Raw genomic sequence first — 16,957 nt, 5'->3', positions numbered from 1 at the left:
AGCCAAGGATAATATTTCCTCTTTGCTTCTTTTTCCCATGTATGAAACCACAAATTGGAGAAACAAAAATATATATAACTTTTTTTTTTCCATAGGATTGCATGCATATTAATAAGAAACTTCAAGCATTTGCATGTACAAATGTATAAAACTGAGAATAGGGAGACCTGAACTAAAACACTGGAACAGATCAACCTGAAGTGCTGAGAGTACTTTAAAATAAAAACTGGATCCAGATATGAAATTTTCAAATGACATAATTTTGACTTCCTAGCAAGCAGAATGCAAAGACCAGTAACAAGACTGCGTTTAGAGAAGTTCAAATACCGCTCTTAAATCTGGGTTGCTGGCTTATTTCTAAAATGTGTAAATACCAAGACAGATACTGCAAGTTAAGAAATTTTGCTTTTGAGTTCAACAGGATCAGGTCTGTTGCCAGAACACCTTTGCCTGTGGCAGTATTACCATCAACATCTATTGAAACCAATTTATCAGTCATGGGTTTGGAAGTTCAGCTTAAAAGCATATAGTCTTGTGCTTGCCTTCTGTCTCAGGATATAAAAGAAAAAGCTTTCTTCCATTACTCCTCACAGAAGAATAGTTTTATTCTGCAGAACAACTGGCTTTCAATTTTCCACATCAGGACCTTATTCTCTTTATTGCCGAGTTTACCATACGAAGTCACAAACATATTCATTTCTCTTTTGCTAGCAATTAGTTCTTCAATACATAGGCAGATGTTACTCTTTAGCTGTAGCCTAAATATATGAGCTCCTATTTGCCATAAGATGTAATAGATCATGTTCCACATACAATTTTCAAATGACTTCAAGCCTTAATCATAATAAAGACTCAAGAGTTAACATTCCTTTCATCTACAGATTATTACTGAACATTTCTAATAATCTAGTTAAGTTGTATGAAAAGCACAGAAAGAGACATGAAACAGATTTCTCTTCTCATTTTCTTCAATACTGGGGAAAAGAAAAAGACAAATCCAGCAACAATATTTTTTTCCTTTCTCTTAATGTTTTAACACAGTGAGTGATTTTCTTTGAAAGAAAATAGGTTGCAAGCAGCTGGAAAACCTATCAAATGTTGTTCTTGTTTTCTGTGCCACCTGTGAAATACCATGCAAAAGATTTTAATCTTTGTTTCAGTATATTTTCCTTAAATTCATTCATTTAAATGGAATTACAATTCCTTTGATCCAAAGAAAGAAAACTACAGCTACAAGTTCTATTTTTAAAGTTCATTAAATAATAAATTATATATTTAAATAATAAATTGTATATTTAAAAGGTATGAATTCATTGACAGGCTGGTGATATACCTTGGTAATTACGTTATACCTGTCAATAATTACCATTGCCAATGACACTTTCATGCCCTGCCCCAAGGACAGGTAGGGGAGAGAAAAAGGAGAGAAGGAGTGAAAAGTTATTCCCATCCAGGTGGGAGTTTGTGTAAGATCTTTTTACTGCAACTGTATTTGTTTCTTGTAGAGTTCTCATGTTAGATTAAATTAAGTGACATGGCCTAAGAGGCTGGATATTGACTCACAAATCAAGAAAATGTTCCATGAGCTGGGACACGTGGGTTCATGAGAAATGTAGTTATGGCAAAGAACCCATGAAGAAACATTGAACATGACTCATCTAAACTACAGTTTCTCTTACTTCGCAACAACATAGTTGGGAGTAATTGAAAGCTGAAGTGTTACCAATACATTTCAACATTTATGTCTTAAGAATTCATTAGATTTTTTTCTTTCCCCCCAAATTTGACATTTTCTTTGAAACCAGACTGAAAATAAATGTTGACAGAGCGGAAATTTCTCTGTGTTGAAATTCCAGCCTTCGTTCTGATAACCCATATTTGGTTGGAACCACCGGACCTTTCTGTATTATTTATCGTTGTTTATATTCAAGGTGCCCCTTCCAAACAGACATGAAAATATTTGGCCTCTGCTATTTAGGTCTTGTGTCATGTTATAACTAAAACAGCTAGCTCATTTAAACTGTTGACATATATAAAAATGATACTGATGTTTAAAAAATAGAAGCGTTTGTCCTCCTTCACTGAACTTACAAAGAGTTACCATTTATTTTATTTTATTCAAACTTTTCTGAGGAATAGGAGAGAGAAATCGAGACTGATACCGTCCTCAACAAAAGTTTAACTGGGAAAATTTCTCAGAGCTCTGAAAAAGAGCTGAAAGGAAACAAGGTTGATGATGTGACTGATACATCACAGATGATTAACTTCTATGATAGAAGGGAACAAAATAGGGAAATGGTTTTTCATTCTTCTTCAAATCAGTTAAGATATGTCATTTTGACTCTGAAAAGTCTGAGCTGTGGGAATCTGAGTGTAAAAATACAAAGAGAGTGAAGACTGTACTCTGATTAGCATGCTAATTTCATTTTGCCTCAGTTTCCTCATTCCTAAAATGGGCAAAATAAGCTTATGGGCTGCACAGAGTGTCTAGGGCAATTTTGAGAATAAAGAGCACTTATTACTGTTCTCCCATTTTGTTGTAAGTGCAGCTGTTCAAAAGTATAAACTCTCTGCCCTCACCACCCTCTACCCTACAAGCCAAGTTGCCACCAGCTCATTTACAACCAGCTGAATTTCTCTGTGCCAGCTCTTAAATAACAATAAATAAATAAATAATAAAAAATAATAAGAAGAAAGATTCCTTCTTTTGACCAAACCATTTAAATTAAGAGAAAGTGTTCAAAATAGGCTCTTGCCAGAACTGATGTTTAGGGACAGACTCTGCCCTTCCTTAGAAAAGCTCTTTAGAAACCAGGTGAGCCATCAGCATCATTACATGGAGCAGGATTAGCACCAGACCCTTTGTTTCCCTGCCTTACTCACCAAAACAGCATTTCTCCATAGCTCTGCTCCACTGATTGGAAAGGCTGCAGCTTAATGGCCTTCCATTGCAAACTTCCTTTTAGTGCCCAGCCCAGCAATTAGGCCCCAGCCATGCTTCACGACCTCTGACTGCCTCACTGTGAGCTTTGATCAGATCTTTGCTCACTGACACACATCTAATAGCCTGCCGCGGCACCAACTAAGCTATCAGGTCCTAATTTATGCCTCACCCTGCATCCTAGGCCAAATAAGGAGTGTAATTAGCTATTATACCAGCCAGAAGTTTAACCTGACCTCCTGTTTGGAAGTTGGGCATGGAAAAGGAAAGAAATGAGAAAACTACTGAAAATGAATTTTGTGGGGCTCTGTGAAACAGTGCAAGATCCATATACAAGCAGTGGCCCTTCATCAGAGGAGACTGCACTGGTATTCACATTTCTGCTGACCACGTAACATCATCAGTAGCCAAAATTGCAGATTTTCTTTCTGCAGGAATCTGTCTCATTTTGGTAGCAGATAGTTCCTCTAAGATCATGCACTGTTGCTACAGACGAGTACAGTTAAATGAATGAAAAATGCTAAGAAGCCCAACAGTTTTACAGCTAAATACAAGAGATGTGAAAGGCCTGGGTTTCACTGTCACTTTTTTTCATACGGCTTCTGATTTTATTTTGAAGTGACATGAAAAAGAGATGTGGAAGCTAGGCAAACAGCAGCAAAAGAAAAAGTTTCATTTCAAGTCAATTTTTTTTTTTCAGACTGAAATGAAACGTTTTACTTCTGAGCCCTTGGAAAGGATGTTTATTCTACTCTAAATAAAACTGAAGTATATTTTTAAATGAAACATCACCTCACATTACTTTGAAAGAGTCCAAATAAAAAAACATTTACATTTTTCCAGTATCTCTTTCCCACTTTCCTACAGCTTTTTTTTTTTCCTCATTTGAAAGGGTTCTCTTCGATTAGCATGAATTCAAAAAATATTTCAGTCAATTGACTTGTCTGATTTCAGTGGGAAAATTTCCTACTTGCATCAATCATTCCATTCTGTGCGGCCACTTCTCATGAGGTAGAGAGAAAGCAGAGCCCTGGAGAGATGTTAGCTTTCCCGAGGCTATGGCTGCAGCAGGGCACACTCTCATTTGGCACACACACTCCAGCATACAGATATCCACCCACCAGCACAGGCAGAAGGTGGTTCAGGTTGTCTTTTATTCCAGTCAGACAAGGATGAATGCTTTGTGAACACCTAACTTTGTCCTACCTCTACTTCTGGTTAAGACAACCACCTCTGCCTCTCTCCCAATGGAAGAGTAACATAATCTGCTGCAACCAACATTCAACCCATCAACCAAGCTCCTTTCAGCATCTATGGGCTTACTGTGGGACCCCTGACAAGAGCAGGTAAAGGTAAGAAAATGCTGGATGGGGTTCTAGTTCCTGAAAGTACGGAGAAGAAACTAGAATTAAGGAACATCCTTGTCATGGGCTGGTGATGTGGTTATGTTGAGCTGACTAGCAGATGTGTGAGGTTTAGTGTTGTTCTATTTTAGCTAAGTTTCAGATCATAAGTGATTTTCCAAATCTGTAGGCAGATTGATATGCTGAAGAGCTGACTTGACCATTTTTCTGTCAGTTGCTAGAGGAATGAAAACAGCTCTCTTAGGTGTTTTCATATCCAAAATGTCTGGTCACAATTGTTATCTTTCCATCTGCTGTAACAGGTCACAGAAACCACAAGTTTTTATTTCCCTAGGATATTCTAAAATAATCTAAGTGACAATATCTCTGATGCATGGGGTTTTCTAATGAGACATGACTTCTTTTAAAGCATCAATTCATACTTTGTTGGGACATTTAAACTTGTGTTTTAAAGTCATCTTTATATTCTAGATGTGTCAGAATGAAAAAAAAAATAAAAATCTAGCATAATATATTTAAAAAAATAACATGATCATGAATGTGAAAGCTGTTTCATCTTTTCATAACCACTTTTAATCTATAGTGCTATATTTCTCAGTTTTGTTCTTCTTGAAAAAAAAAAAAACTAAAGTTCAGATATGAAATTTTACACAGTGAGAGGATAATAGAGCTCGGGCCTCAGCCTATCTGTGAAGGGCCATCAAGGACACGGTCTCAAAATACCAAGTGACCTAAAACTGGTCCTGTCTGTCCCCTTGAACTCTTTTGAGAGCAACCTGAAACCTCAGCCAGGATCTCAGTGACTGCAAACACCAAAGGTGTCCCACAGCCACATGCAACACCCTAGGGATAGTTCCTGACATCTTTATACTGAGGAATACATTGACTATTTTTGGTTGCAAAAGTTCTGGCCACCTGAAATCCAAACTATGTTTAACTTAGTCACAATACTCTGAGAATGTCTCCTTTCTTGACTTTCTCAGTACCTCCTTAGGTCTCCTTTCTGGCAGAACTTTTATTCCCTAGTTTGAATGGGAAGTCATTCAGGATCCAATTCACACAGGAGGTCAAAGTTTCCAGATAAAAAGAATTCTTCTGGCTTGCTTGAAATGAATTTAATCATGCAATACCCCCATCAGGATGAGACAGCTAATCTTCAGGAAATACCTCTGCCCTCACTAACAGACCCACTGTCTCCAGAAAGCAGTAGCAATACTCTTTCAAGGGAGGTTCAATAATCCAAACACAAGAACAAGGTTCATCAGAGGTTGACAGAACACCATTAGGAAGGGATTACAAATTTTAGAAATCTGTGTTGGACTGGTATTTGTTAACCATTAACTTGCCTGGGGAAAGAGATGTGGTATCTGGAACACCCCATGCCTTAGCTTTGGAGAGAATTCTGATGTGGGACAGTGCAGAAGCCCTGAAATGAACAAGTGAGTGGAGAAGGTCATTGAATAAAAAGTTCTTTTTTTAAGCACTGTGGACCTGAAATTATTATTTGACATTTTATTTTAAGTCAGTGCTGATAAAAGTATATTAATAATATGAAGAGCAGAGGAGAGCTGAATAATTAAAAGGGCAAATCAGGATCTGAATCATACAAATATTACACTTCGAACAGAAATCAACAATGGACAAGGAGAGGGATAGTTGTTCTACCAAAAAAAGGTATAACATGATCCAAAAGATGGAATTAGAAGCCAAACAAACATGGGCTGGAACAAATGAGGGTAATTAAATAATGGAACAACTCCCTCCACCACTGCCCACTTTCAAAGCTAGAGTGATGTCCTCTGTGAATTTTGGATCTACTGAAAACAACATAGAACAGTTAATGCAGGAATTACTTCAGAGAAGTCCCATGACCTCTGTCACTTAGGAGGTCAAGAAAGATGAGAAAATAAATCTTTCTGGCTTTAAAAAGCCCTGAGTTAATATCCTTTCCAAAATATTAAATGTTTAAGGCATTTGATGAGCAACATAGCTACTGTGAAATGGATTAAATGGGGGATAGGGGCAGGGGGATGTTGTTGTTTTCTTGTTGTTGGTTGGTTTGCTGTTTATTTGTTTGTTTTTAAGACAGCAGATAATTAACTTGTGGAATGCATTGCCATGAGTTGTAAATGGAGCAAATATCTTGAATTCATGTTAAAGACTGTACACCTATTTGAATAACTGTTTGGTTAACTTATGATCCAGAGAAATTTCCCTATATCAGAACACTTGATTAGACAAACTTAATGTTACTGTGATTTTCAGAGCTCTGTTTAGATGCCATTTCTTTGCTTCAAGTGGCATGGTCTCCAAAAATGATGCCTCAGGCCAAAGGCAAAAGCCTGTTTTTGAAGCAAAGGTTTTTGAAGGTATTATTTCCTCAAGAAAATTCTGTTTCATTATACAGAATAAATGTTGGCCTGAGAGGCATAAAAAAGGTCTGGATTCAAGACAGGATCTAACCTGTAACTGTTAGAACTATTCAGAAATATCCAAATTCCAGGCTCAATTAGAATACTGAAGAAAAAAGAAAAAAGCCAACAATTAAATAGTCTTGCATACTTACCTTCGCTCTGGCTCCTAATTCCTTCTTACTTATTGAAGAATAACTTGCTTATGTGATTGCAGCTCTTGGAACAATCTGCTTTAAAACAGAAATCAACATATTATATTAATTAAAAGCTTTTTCCTGCCACCTCTTAATCAAAGCCCTCGGAGAATCTGTATTGTGAAGTATGTGCCTTATATTTAAAAGGTACTTAATTTCAATATGGACATGATTGTGTTTCAGGGAAGGCCTTTGTTTAATATTTCTTCATAACATAACACCTTACATAATATAATTTCAAAGCCTCCCCCTCCTTTTCTGTATTTTTTGCTCTCAGTAATTTTTTATCAAATTTATTCATTTCCTGCACACCTATTTAGCGCTGTTCCTACTGATAGGATTTTTTTTATTTTTTTATTTTTAAAGTCACAAGGACAGTCAGTAAACAAACTCAGATTTTTATATATCTTTTTTTTTTTCCAGGAATGGTATGAGGCTGAGTCATTTTTTTTTCCCCCTGGAAAGTGTTTATGTTGGGAGGTGCTTGATTTTTAATAAGATGCTTCCAAATGAAACATTTCCTTTTGAACTATTTCAAAGCATTGAAATTAATGTCATTATTTTTTTGTTATGTTTCACGAAAACCGAGGTTTAAACAACAGAATTTCTGGGGGGAGAACTTATGTTTCTAAGAAGAGAGAAAACTTTTTCTAAGATGTAAGGGCAAAAAGGCACTTTTTTTGAGGCAAAGGGTTCTACATTAGGACTAAATATGTGCATGCACATATTTTCAGTGTTTCCTAATAATCAAGTATTCCAGTGAGCTTAATTATAGAAGCAGTGACAGGGGTTTTCTCTTACACATTGTGCAGAACTGCTGAATCAGTGTTTCTCAGTGACACTGCATGACAAGCACTGCCAGGTGCTCTATTTTGGGCACATATTTTTAGAAAAAGTCACTTCTATATACAGTCGTTTTGACACGGGATCTATGCGCTTACCTGCTTTGATTTCTCTCCCAGTGACTGTCCTCCAGGAAAGGTCTTCCTCTTCAATTCACTTTGTGTGGTCTGAAATTTTGGTTCAGATTTAGTGACATGCTAATACAAGTCTCTCCCTATATATTTTTTTTTTTCCAGAAACTTTAAAGAGAAGGAAAGTGTGAGCAGCCCATTCCAGTCTCCTAAACACTGATTTTTAAGGTACAGTTATACAAACAATGGCTAAGATGTAGCTTGGATTTGAACTTTCAAACCATCAGCTGCGTCCTGATCACTGCTTGTCATGCATGCAGAAAAAATGTAAAGCAGCTAAACTCTCCAGAACGGTGGGATGAATCACCTTCTGTATGCCATAGGATAAGGGCATGTCAGTGTACAGGTACTGTAGAGGAGTGAAACACCGTGGGTTTATGGCTTCTCTGCTTGCCTGGAAGCTCGTACTCAGAGCCTGCAACAAAGAAGCACTGGGCATTCCCGAATAAAAGAGAAAATTCCTGAGTTTGTAACACAAATTAAATATCCCAGAGTACAAAACCATCAATAATAAAATCTGACAGTATTTAAGAAGCATCACAATGGGGATTAATTGGTAATTTAAAGGATATAAACATTGATTTGGGAAATATTATTTATCCAGGTAATAGCCTCCAAAGTCTTTTTCCCACTTGCAGTATTTCAGCTTGCCCTGAGAGTGAGAAGCAATCTTTCTGCTGGCATCAAAATCCTGCTGCAGCTGGAAGGGGCTTGATGCACTTGAAGATGTGATTATCCACAGGAAGGAGAGATCCTGCAGCCCTGGTCATGACAGGGTGGTATGCTGAGTCCACAAAATGTCCCCTGCCAATTTGACAACTGCGTGGTTTGCAGTTTTGGAAATCCAAGCATCTTTCTGGGTATTAGTCTGGAGGCTGAGGGCAAGAAAGAAGCTGCAGAGTGGTGGATGAGGGATTAGCAAGTGCGCAGAGGTCACGGTATTAAACAATATGTAAACTTCACGGTTTAGGCCCTGCTCCAGCAAACAGGGCGAGGAGTCGAACAGAGCTATTTTCTTCCATCGCTGGCTGTCCTCGAGTCAGTATAGCAATAATATTTGGTAGCTGAGAATGGGATCCCGTGATTATAAATTTGTTTTATAAATACCTCCGTGGCAGAGGCTGGTTACAAAAGAGCTCATAACCCAAAAGCAGCAGACAGGCAAAGACTGTGAGCACAGACAGATGCAATCCAGGATGTCCTGCTCCTTTCTGCTGAGTTTTGGGGAGGGGACAGTAAGTCTAATGCTCTCTCTTTCTCTGCTCACTCTTCCCTATAAATCCTTGGTTAATTTAAGGTGTAGGCCGGCTAGCTTTGCACATCTTTCTGAAGTTTAAGGAGTTAACATATACTGCTGCTTTACTGATGAAAGACAGAATACAGGAGTGTTTCTAGTGCACATTAGTGGTGGTTTAAGCAAAGCCAACAGGGAGCTTAAATTCCTGCTGTTTCTGCTGTGATGATTCTCTTTGTGTCGCAGAGAGGGGAACTGTAGTGCAGAGGGCTCTGGCATGTCACGATGTTACCACAGTTAATAGAGGAGCAGGTAAAATGGAAGGATTTACACTTTGCTGAAGGCTGCTGGTCAATACAGAAATAGCTACTATCACAGCACGGCCTGTTTGGGCCATTACTTTTGAATAAGAAACGTGTCACTTATGTTTCAACATCTGGCCAGTGGTTATGAAGGGAAGCCAGCTGGCCACATCACAGCTGCAATGTTTGATGAGCCCTTTCCTTCACTGTCTCCACTGTGTGGGCCTGAGAGCAGAACTGTGGATCAGCAGGAGGGAGAACGCAAGGCCTACTGTAGCTTTTTCCTTCTCCAAGCATTTTATTGTAGCCTGCATCCCTTCGCTGACTGAGCTGGATTAAGTCTCCATGACAGGAAGTCAGGAATGTAGATTTATTCAGACTCGTTATAACAGTGGCACACATCCCAAGGAAGACAAATAGCCTTTTGTGAGATAATTTGCTAACACTGTTCCACCCTAACATGTATCTGTCCTGTTATCGCATGACTAATATGGACATAACCCTGCGCACTTTTATCAGACATGCATACGTATGTCAGCCTGATTTGTGTCTCACTTGGATGGGTGAAGAAGCCAATGGACCTGTGCCCAAGCAAAACTCATTGAACTGAGATCAAAATCTGCTGTGCGCTCTTAATTTGCTGCTTGTGCCCTTTTGCATTAAGTGGCTTTAGTTCAGATGAGCATTTGCAGTAAGTCATTCAGTCATTTCTTTTACATATGAAGAAGAATTCATGGAATAGAAGCATTTGGTATTCACTGTCAACATTACAGTACTTTCTGTTAGTCACGTTATTCTTTTGGTTAAAAGAACAGTGGGCATCTGATCAGGAGAAAAACCTACCCTGTGAGTAATCCTATACCATGAGTAATCAAAACAGGATGTATCTTGTTCTCTTGTAGCATTTTAACGAATGCTAAAGAATTCTATAGTATTTTAATGACTAACCTGATGTAAATTAGTCTGATTTAAATAATGTTATTACCCTCCCTGCTGATAGGGAAACTGAAGCATGGGGCCGTTCAAAGTCTCTGTATAAGAAGTCCTAGATCCCAATTCAGCACAAACTTCAACTAAGCTTAAACAGAAAGCAAAGAGGCCTTTCAGTTTCACTACTAACACAGAATTGGGGAGATCTGACTGTGCCTGTCACACATTTCTTGTGTGCATTTATCCTCGTTCAGTGAATGGCAGGTAGCAATATTGCCTTTGCAAACCATCTGGTTAGGTTGTGAGAGCTTCAGGGACAGAAATAATTCTTTCTTGGGCACTTGAATAGTGCTTACCATAAACAGGCGCTCCTCCTGGCTTTGCTATCAGTGTCAGTGGTGAGGCAGAAGGTTGCCAAATAAATTTTGTGTTGAAAAAATTATTTTTTTTTGATTCCTCCGGAATATGTGACTTTGACAAAATCAGCCTCCTTGGAAGCTGAACACTACTGCTTTCCACCACGAACATGAAAATGTCTGATAGTGAGCTTTGGGACAGAGATCCACGCTCTCTCCATACAAGCAACACATATTATGACCTGTTTACACTGAAATTTAGCCAAAAAAAAAAGTCTCTCAACTCCCAACCAATGGATAAACAAACAGCTCCAGTCACATCCTACATACAATTTCCAAAAGTACCTACATCCTTCTTTTCAGAACCAAACAAATCAAGAGATTCCACAAACAATTATCAGTGTTCATGTCTCACTGAGAGGTATTTGTGTTGGCTGGCACTGTTTTGATGTTAACCCATGCGATCAGGACAGGCAGGTCCATGCTGGTGTCGCAATACCATCACGGAGGATGCTGGCTTTCCTTTTACACCAGTAGGTGACTCTACACTTATGCCACTGTTTCTCTGCATTTACCTTGTTGGAACCAATGGCATAATTCTGTCCAGGAATTTTGTCTTTCAGCTTCCTAGAGAACAGATGAAACTACACAAAGAACTCCCTTTAAGCAAATAATAAAAGCTCTAGTACCATTAATGTGCTACAGAAGAAAGCCACAGGTACACGAATAAAAGGTGGACCTTTGACCAAAGTGATACACCCACTACTTAAAAGCACTGATTTTTTTTTTTCTGAGCATTTTTAAAAGCATAATTCCCTTTATTATATTTGATAGGTAATAAGTCCAGATCAAATGAATACCTTAGAAACTACGCTTCTGCAGAAACCCACGAGTCTCTGCTTTTTCCTGGCAAAGCTGAAGTTAGCTTAAAATTCCTCAACCTCAACATATTCTTCCCCTATCATAAAATGCTCTAGTCAAAATAGAAGCTTTGAATGAAACTGTATGAATTTTTTAGCATTTCTACGAGAAGAAAAATATATATATATTCAATTGTATAATACTATAACAATTATATCTGTGTTTCAAATAACTTTAAAATATATTTATTTGACACAATATTTATTTAGAGAGGGAAAAAATGTAGAAATAGCATTAAATGATTAGATTGATCTGATTTTTTTCCTCACTATTTCATTTCAGTTCCTTGGAAAATCATGAGAGGAAAAAAAAAAAAAATCTATGTTGTGAATCAGAACAGGGTCTCATTTCCGAGTACTGGAATTCCCCAAGAGTGGAAACCATGAACTCTAATCACAGCTTTCCCACTCTTTGACCCTGCAACCGATATCAGAGTCCAAGTGTTAGAAACTATATGACAGTTCGAAGCATTTTACATACCTCTTTCACGGTGGCCTCTGCATTTTCAAGTACTCATGTCAAGGTCCTTCCCATTTTCACTGCTCCATGTCTCAGACTGCAATATCCAGGTATTCTGGACATTTCCAGTGGGTATGTTGCCTCTCAATTTTTTAACAGTGACACTGTAAATATTTTGGTGCAGAGGGATAGTTGGCTTATAAGGCAAAATATTTTTAAAGCCATAGGTAATTTTGCTTTCTTGACTACATAGTGCATTGCAATTATTTATATCCTATGAGAACAAGTGACACCTTTTAACATTTAAAATATTTTTATAGTCCATTTTCATATCTGTTTGTGTTCCAGTTAAAAGAAAAAGAAAATCAAATTTTGTAATTTTAATACCCAGAATATCTTAAGACCTAGTACAGCTCAGTTGGACTTTGCTTGATGCTCAGTCAGCAATATAAATCAAAAGCAACCTTACTGGTCGTCATTAGACCTCATTCACTTACCCTTAAACAGATGTAAATCAAGAGTAAGTACAAAAATAAAGAAAGAAAGAAAGAAAAATCAGTAGCAGTATGAATTGAAGAACTGGTCCTGCTGAGTCTGCATTTCTGCACAATTTGGCAGCAGTGACTGCACTGCCCGCAGATGAAGAAAATTGCTATGAGGCTGAGCCTGAGCAGAAGTGCTTATTTTTAGCATAACATAAATCAGACAATGAGTCCTTCCAAACACCATTCACACTTTCCAGTTATTCCACACTACAAGGTGACATGAGAGTTTTCATGGCTCATGATAAATGATTCCAGGAGGACAGTAAGAGGGCTGGCATGGGGGGAGCAGGGGAAGAAAATGCCAATTAATAGCTGAATTACTGTGAAATAAGTACTTTTAGTGGGATGGCTTTGATGTAGTGAATAGACTCAGGTGCAGAGAAGTGGATTTAATTGTAATGCATGGATTAAGATAGACATGGAGAACAGACTCACTGTGTGTAGAATAACTTCTGCTAGTTCAATTCTGGTGCATTTTCATTTTAAGTTACTTAGTTGTCTCTCATACATATATATATATGTACATATACATATGCACACATTTAAGAGATCATAAAGTTGCACAAAAAAAAAAACAGAAAAAGCTCATGCACAAACATCACTCACCTTCAAGGAACATTGTGGCTTGCTCTTTTCTAAGATTATCATTCTCTTCATAATGCTTCTAGAAAATAAGCAGTGCAAAACGTAGCTTTGAGAATTTCAGAGCACCTTGGACAGAAATTTGCAGTCTAACCCAGATAAATTATTCTAAATTAACATATTTGTGGTCATCAGCTCTCTACTGCTGTGACTACACAAAAGCCCTGTGATTCCAATTTACTGGGGAAGTTCACTTCACTTATTTTTAAATATCTACACGCCACCTAATCTTCCTGAGATCCCTCGATAGTCAAGGGATATGGTTCCTATGGCCTATTCTACATGACAATTTTACGATAGGGTGAACTTTGCCCTAAAAGCGACTATTTTCTTCCACTAACCACCAAGGAAATGTAACACAGACATAGATTTCAGCTGCTGATGGGTATGCAGAGCATAGATATGTTCTTGGTACCTCCCATCTGGTTCCTGTTTAGCTGCAGCAGCTGAAGCCATACCAGGACCAGCTGTCCCTCAGGCCCTTAGCTGGTGATTATCTCCCTGATATACCAGAAGCAAATGAGAATTAGATCCTTGGATACTACAGCCAGATAGCTCTATCTGGGAAGTTAAACCATGCTGACCTGAGGCTATGAAGCAGCAGAATGAACAGGCAACCTGGTTGTTTCTGAGAAAGACAACATCTGGTAGACAGGTGAGGCAGAAAACAAGGAGAGATGAGAAAGGCAATGTCATCGTTATCATTAGTTTTATCAAAATCCAAAAAGACTCTGAGTCATAACCCTACTTAGGAAGTAAAACTGTTCTTGATGCGATCTGGAGTAATTTTGGTTTGCTGCTAGCTATGCTGGGAAGACACTGTCATTTCCAGCTCACTGAAGAATCAGATAGGTGGTCTAAGCTGACTTTCCATCTGTCTGTTCAGTTGTCAAATTCTGGTCCAAGCATGAGGCAACCACTAAAACAGAAGGAAATCAGCAACGAGAAATGCTTAGCGCACTTATTAATTAAGTACTGGAACATAATCTTGAAGAACAGGATGTGAACTGCAGCTTGGGGAAGAATGGGTGAAGGGAAGCCTGTAAATATATTTGGTTATGAGATTTTGCAAAAAGTACATGCCTCAGAGCTGTTTGTGGGGTTAATTCTGCTTTGGAAGATGCTTAGCAATGAAGTATATGGAGTATGTCCATATGCAACTTCAACTCTGACATTTCTTTGTGTGGGAAATTCCCCTGGATTTATGTTTTTAAAGGAAAACAAAGGCTAAGTTAACCTCTGGGAAGATTGTTTTCCTCTGGAATTTATGAAGCTGTCTGAAGCAAAGGTCTTTCCTTGTAGGCCCTTCCACATCTAACTGCAGAGTGAGTGGGAGTGAATTATAATTGCACGCACAGGAAGTAGTTGAAGGAACTTCAGCAGAAGAGGCAGCACCTTTTGTCCAACCTGAGAGCACAAACAAACATAATATGATAATTTGGGAGACCTGATTAAGGACTTCTCCTTGTCCCTATATATATATATATACTTCTCCTTGTCCCTATCACATTCTGCAAGAGTTCTTCTTCTATCACTTCATCCCTCATTTAGAACCGTCTACCTGATTTGTGCAAGTCCACCACAGTGTGACTATGCCTACTCTGAAGTCACACTGAGAACACAGCTGAATTGCATCAGGTCATCATGGTGCCTGTTGTCCAAGACAAAGCATTAAATTGAGGTAAAGTATGTCAAATTACATTTAAACTTAGGTTTTCATACGTATGTAGATATATTTTTATATATGCACACAATGTATGTATTATCTAATATATATGTATATATAATGAACACATATTATAGAAATGAAAATATACATGTATGTGTATTACAGGCAGAAATATACATGAGTACATATACATGCTACATATGCAGTAACAAGGCAGTCTGATCATATGTATATGTATACATAGAGGTATTTGTGAATTAATACACACATTTATATTTGGTTATATATAGGTATAGCATGTATGTATTTGTACCTCAATCTATGTTCATAGGCTTATGCAGTAATAGCTTGTTTGTCTACAGCTATGCCAGCTTACAAACACGTATGAGTACTTGAAAACTTTGATATATTATAGAGTGTGGGAAAAACAAAGACACGTGGACAGGTTTACATGTTACAGTTCGTGATGGTGCCTAAATATCACACATGCGCATGCATGTCTTTGCATGTGTTTAGAAGCAAAATATTAGTGATATTTGCATATTTGCTCACATCAATTTCGTTTGCCAGAAAGCCTTCCTTGAAAGACAAGATTGTTGTTATTATTATTTTAGTAACAAAGCAGCAACAGAAGCTGGGAGATTTAAGCAGACATAGAAAAGTGTCATCTAATAGTCCATCAAACAGCTCTTGTCACACAGATAAACCTTTTATCTCTCTCTTCCAGATTCTAATCAAGGGTACAGTTTGCATGTTTCTTGTGTCACTGCAGCAACCAATTCAGCTGGGATTTCCTATGCCCTGGGAAATAAACTCATTTTGACCCAAACGAGCATTTCAGTGTCTTGTTTTATCTTTTCACATGAACATTGACGATTATTTGTTAGTCAGGATACCAAGAGTGCATTTTCTCACCAAAGGGATGGGCTGCAAGGCAGAGTGTGTCTGCTTATTTGGAGATTTTTGAACACAGAAGAAAACCAAAACTCTTTCTGGGAAATGTATTCACAAGGCAAAGTTTTCATTGTGGTTACAAAACCATATAAAATACTCTGAAATCTGAAGCTTAAAGAGTAAATTCCAATGTTTTTATTATTTTAAAATTCTGTTTATAGTTTCCACAATTTTTCTCATTATCCAAATATAGCAATGACAGTATAAATGAAATTGTGAAGTTTCAAATTCTATCATATTTTTACAATACTGGCATTGTTGCACATTCAAATTGTGTATTTCAGTTTGACTGTGCTTAATCAGTCATCCTTACTGGTTTTGCACTCATAATTAATTGCTCACATTGAAATAGAAAACAAGTGACAAATAAGCCATTGCCTAAAGTTAAGGCTTAACTCTAAAAATATAAAAAAGAATCTTTTATGTCTTGTTTTTATTGTGAGTTTTATGATTCTCGATGATGGGTTCAATAGTCTTGGTTTCTGAAATTGTTTACATGATCTTTCATTCATCTGATACTAATTTCTAGCTTGCATGTTGTTGGCAAGTAGTTTGAAAAAAGAAGACCTTGGGCTATATCTCTAATAGTAAACTGAAGGCCAGGGAACAAGGCCCGAGCTGGCTGCTGGATGATTTTCATCCAGACAGCTACCTCTGCCTTGGAACATTTCATTTGCTTGTGGGAGGTCAATAAATAAAATTCTATGTCTAATATTTTTAGCATTTCTTATTTTCTCTTGAGTATTTGAAAGCTTGGACATGCATCATTGAGCAAAACAAGCACAAAGCTCTGGAAAAGAAGCAGTTGGACATTGCCTGCTCAGAGGTGTCTCCAGCATTGCAATTGAGAGCTGATCTAGTTGTTGTTGCCTCTGCCCTTACATATGAGAGAAACAGGAACTTTTTGGCATGCAATTTTTTTGTGATATATTTTCATGTTTACTTTTGGATGAAATGGTGCCTGGTGGCACATCTCCCTCCTCCAACAAAAGAAGGTTAAAGCAGATCAAGCTGGATTTGTTATGGAGGAGTAGCTTGTTACCTCTCCTTACCACAAG

General features: G+C 37.8%; 2 long non-coding RNA genes across 5 annotated transcripts; one reads left to right on the top strand and one right to left on the bottom strand.

Annotated features, from left to right (window-relative positions):
• Positions 1–237: 237 nt before the first annotated feature.
• LOC310883659 lies at positions 238–13,671 on the bottom strand. Of its 3 annotated transcripts, none has more exons than XR_014573634.1 (6): positions 13,241–13,671; positions 12,111–12,253; positions 7,855–7,923; positions 6,872–6,949; positions 5,652–5,731; positions 238–1,120 (listed from the first exon to the last, which is right to left on the bottom strand). It is a non-coding gene; the product is annotated as an uncharacterized lncRNA (long non-coding RNA). The 3 variants fall into 3 exon arrangements; XR_014573635.1 differs by having other exon boundaries at positions 6,872–6,946; XR_014573636.1 differs by lacking the exons at positions 238–1,120; positions 5,652–5,731; positions 6,872–6,949; positions 7,855–7,923 and adding an exon at positions 8,813–11,336.
• LOC310883655 lies at positions 4,111–15,774 on the top strand. Of its 2 annotated transcripts, XR_014573632.1 has the most exons (5): positions 4,111–4,293; positions 7,993–8,055; positions 8,526–8,825; positions 14,579–14,957; positions 15,673–15,774. It is a non-coding gene; the product is annotated as an uncharacterized lncRNA (long non-coding RNA). The 2 variants fall into 2 exon arrangements; XR_014573633.1 differs by lacking the exons at positions 4,111–4,293; positions 7,993–8,055; positions 8,526–8,825 and adding an exon at positions 13,723–13,931.
• The last annotated feature ends 1,183 nt before the right edge of the window (positions 15,775–16,957 follow it).

The sequence above is a fragment of the Anser anser genome (assembly GCF_964211835.1).
Source record: "Anser anser genome assembly, chromosome: 1".
NCBI classification, from domain to species: Eukaryota; Metazoa; Chordata; class Aves; order Anseriformes; family Anatidae; genus Anser; species Anser anser.
Note: the sequence above shows the minus strand (reverse complement) of the source record. Positions and strands in the feature narration are given on the sequence as shown.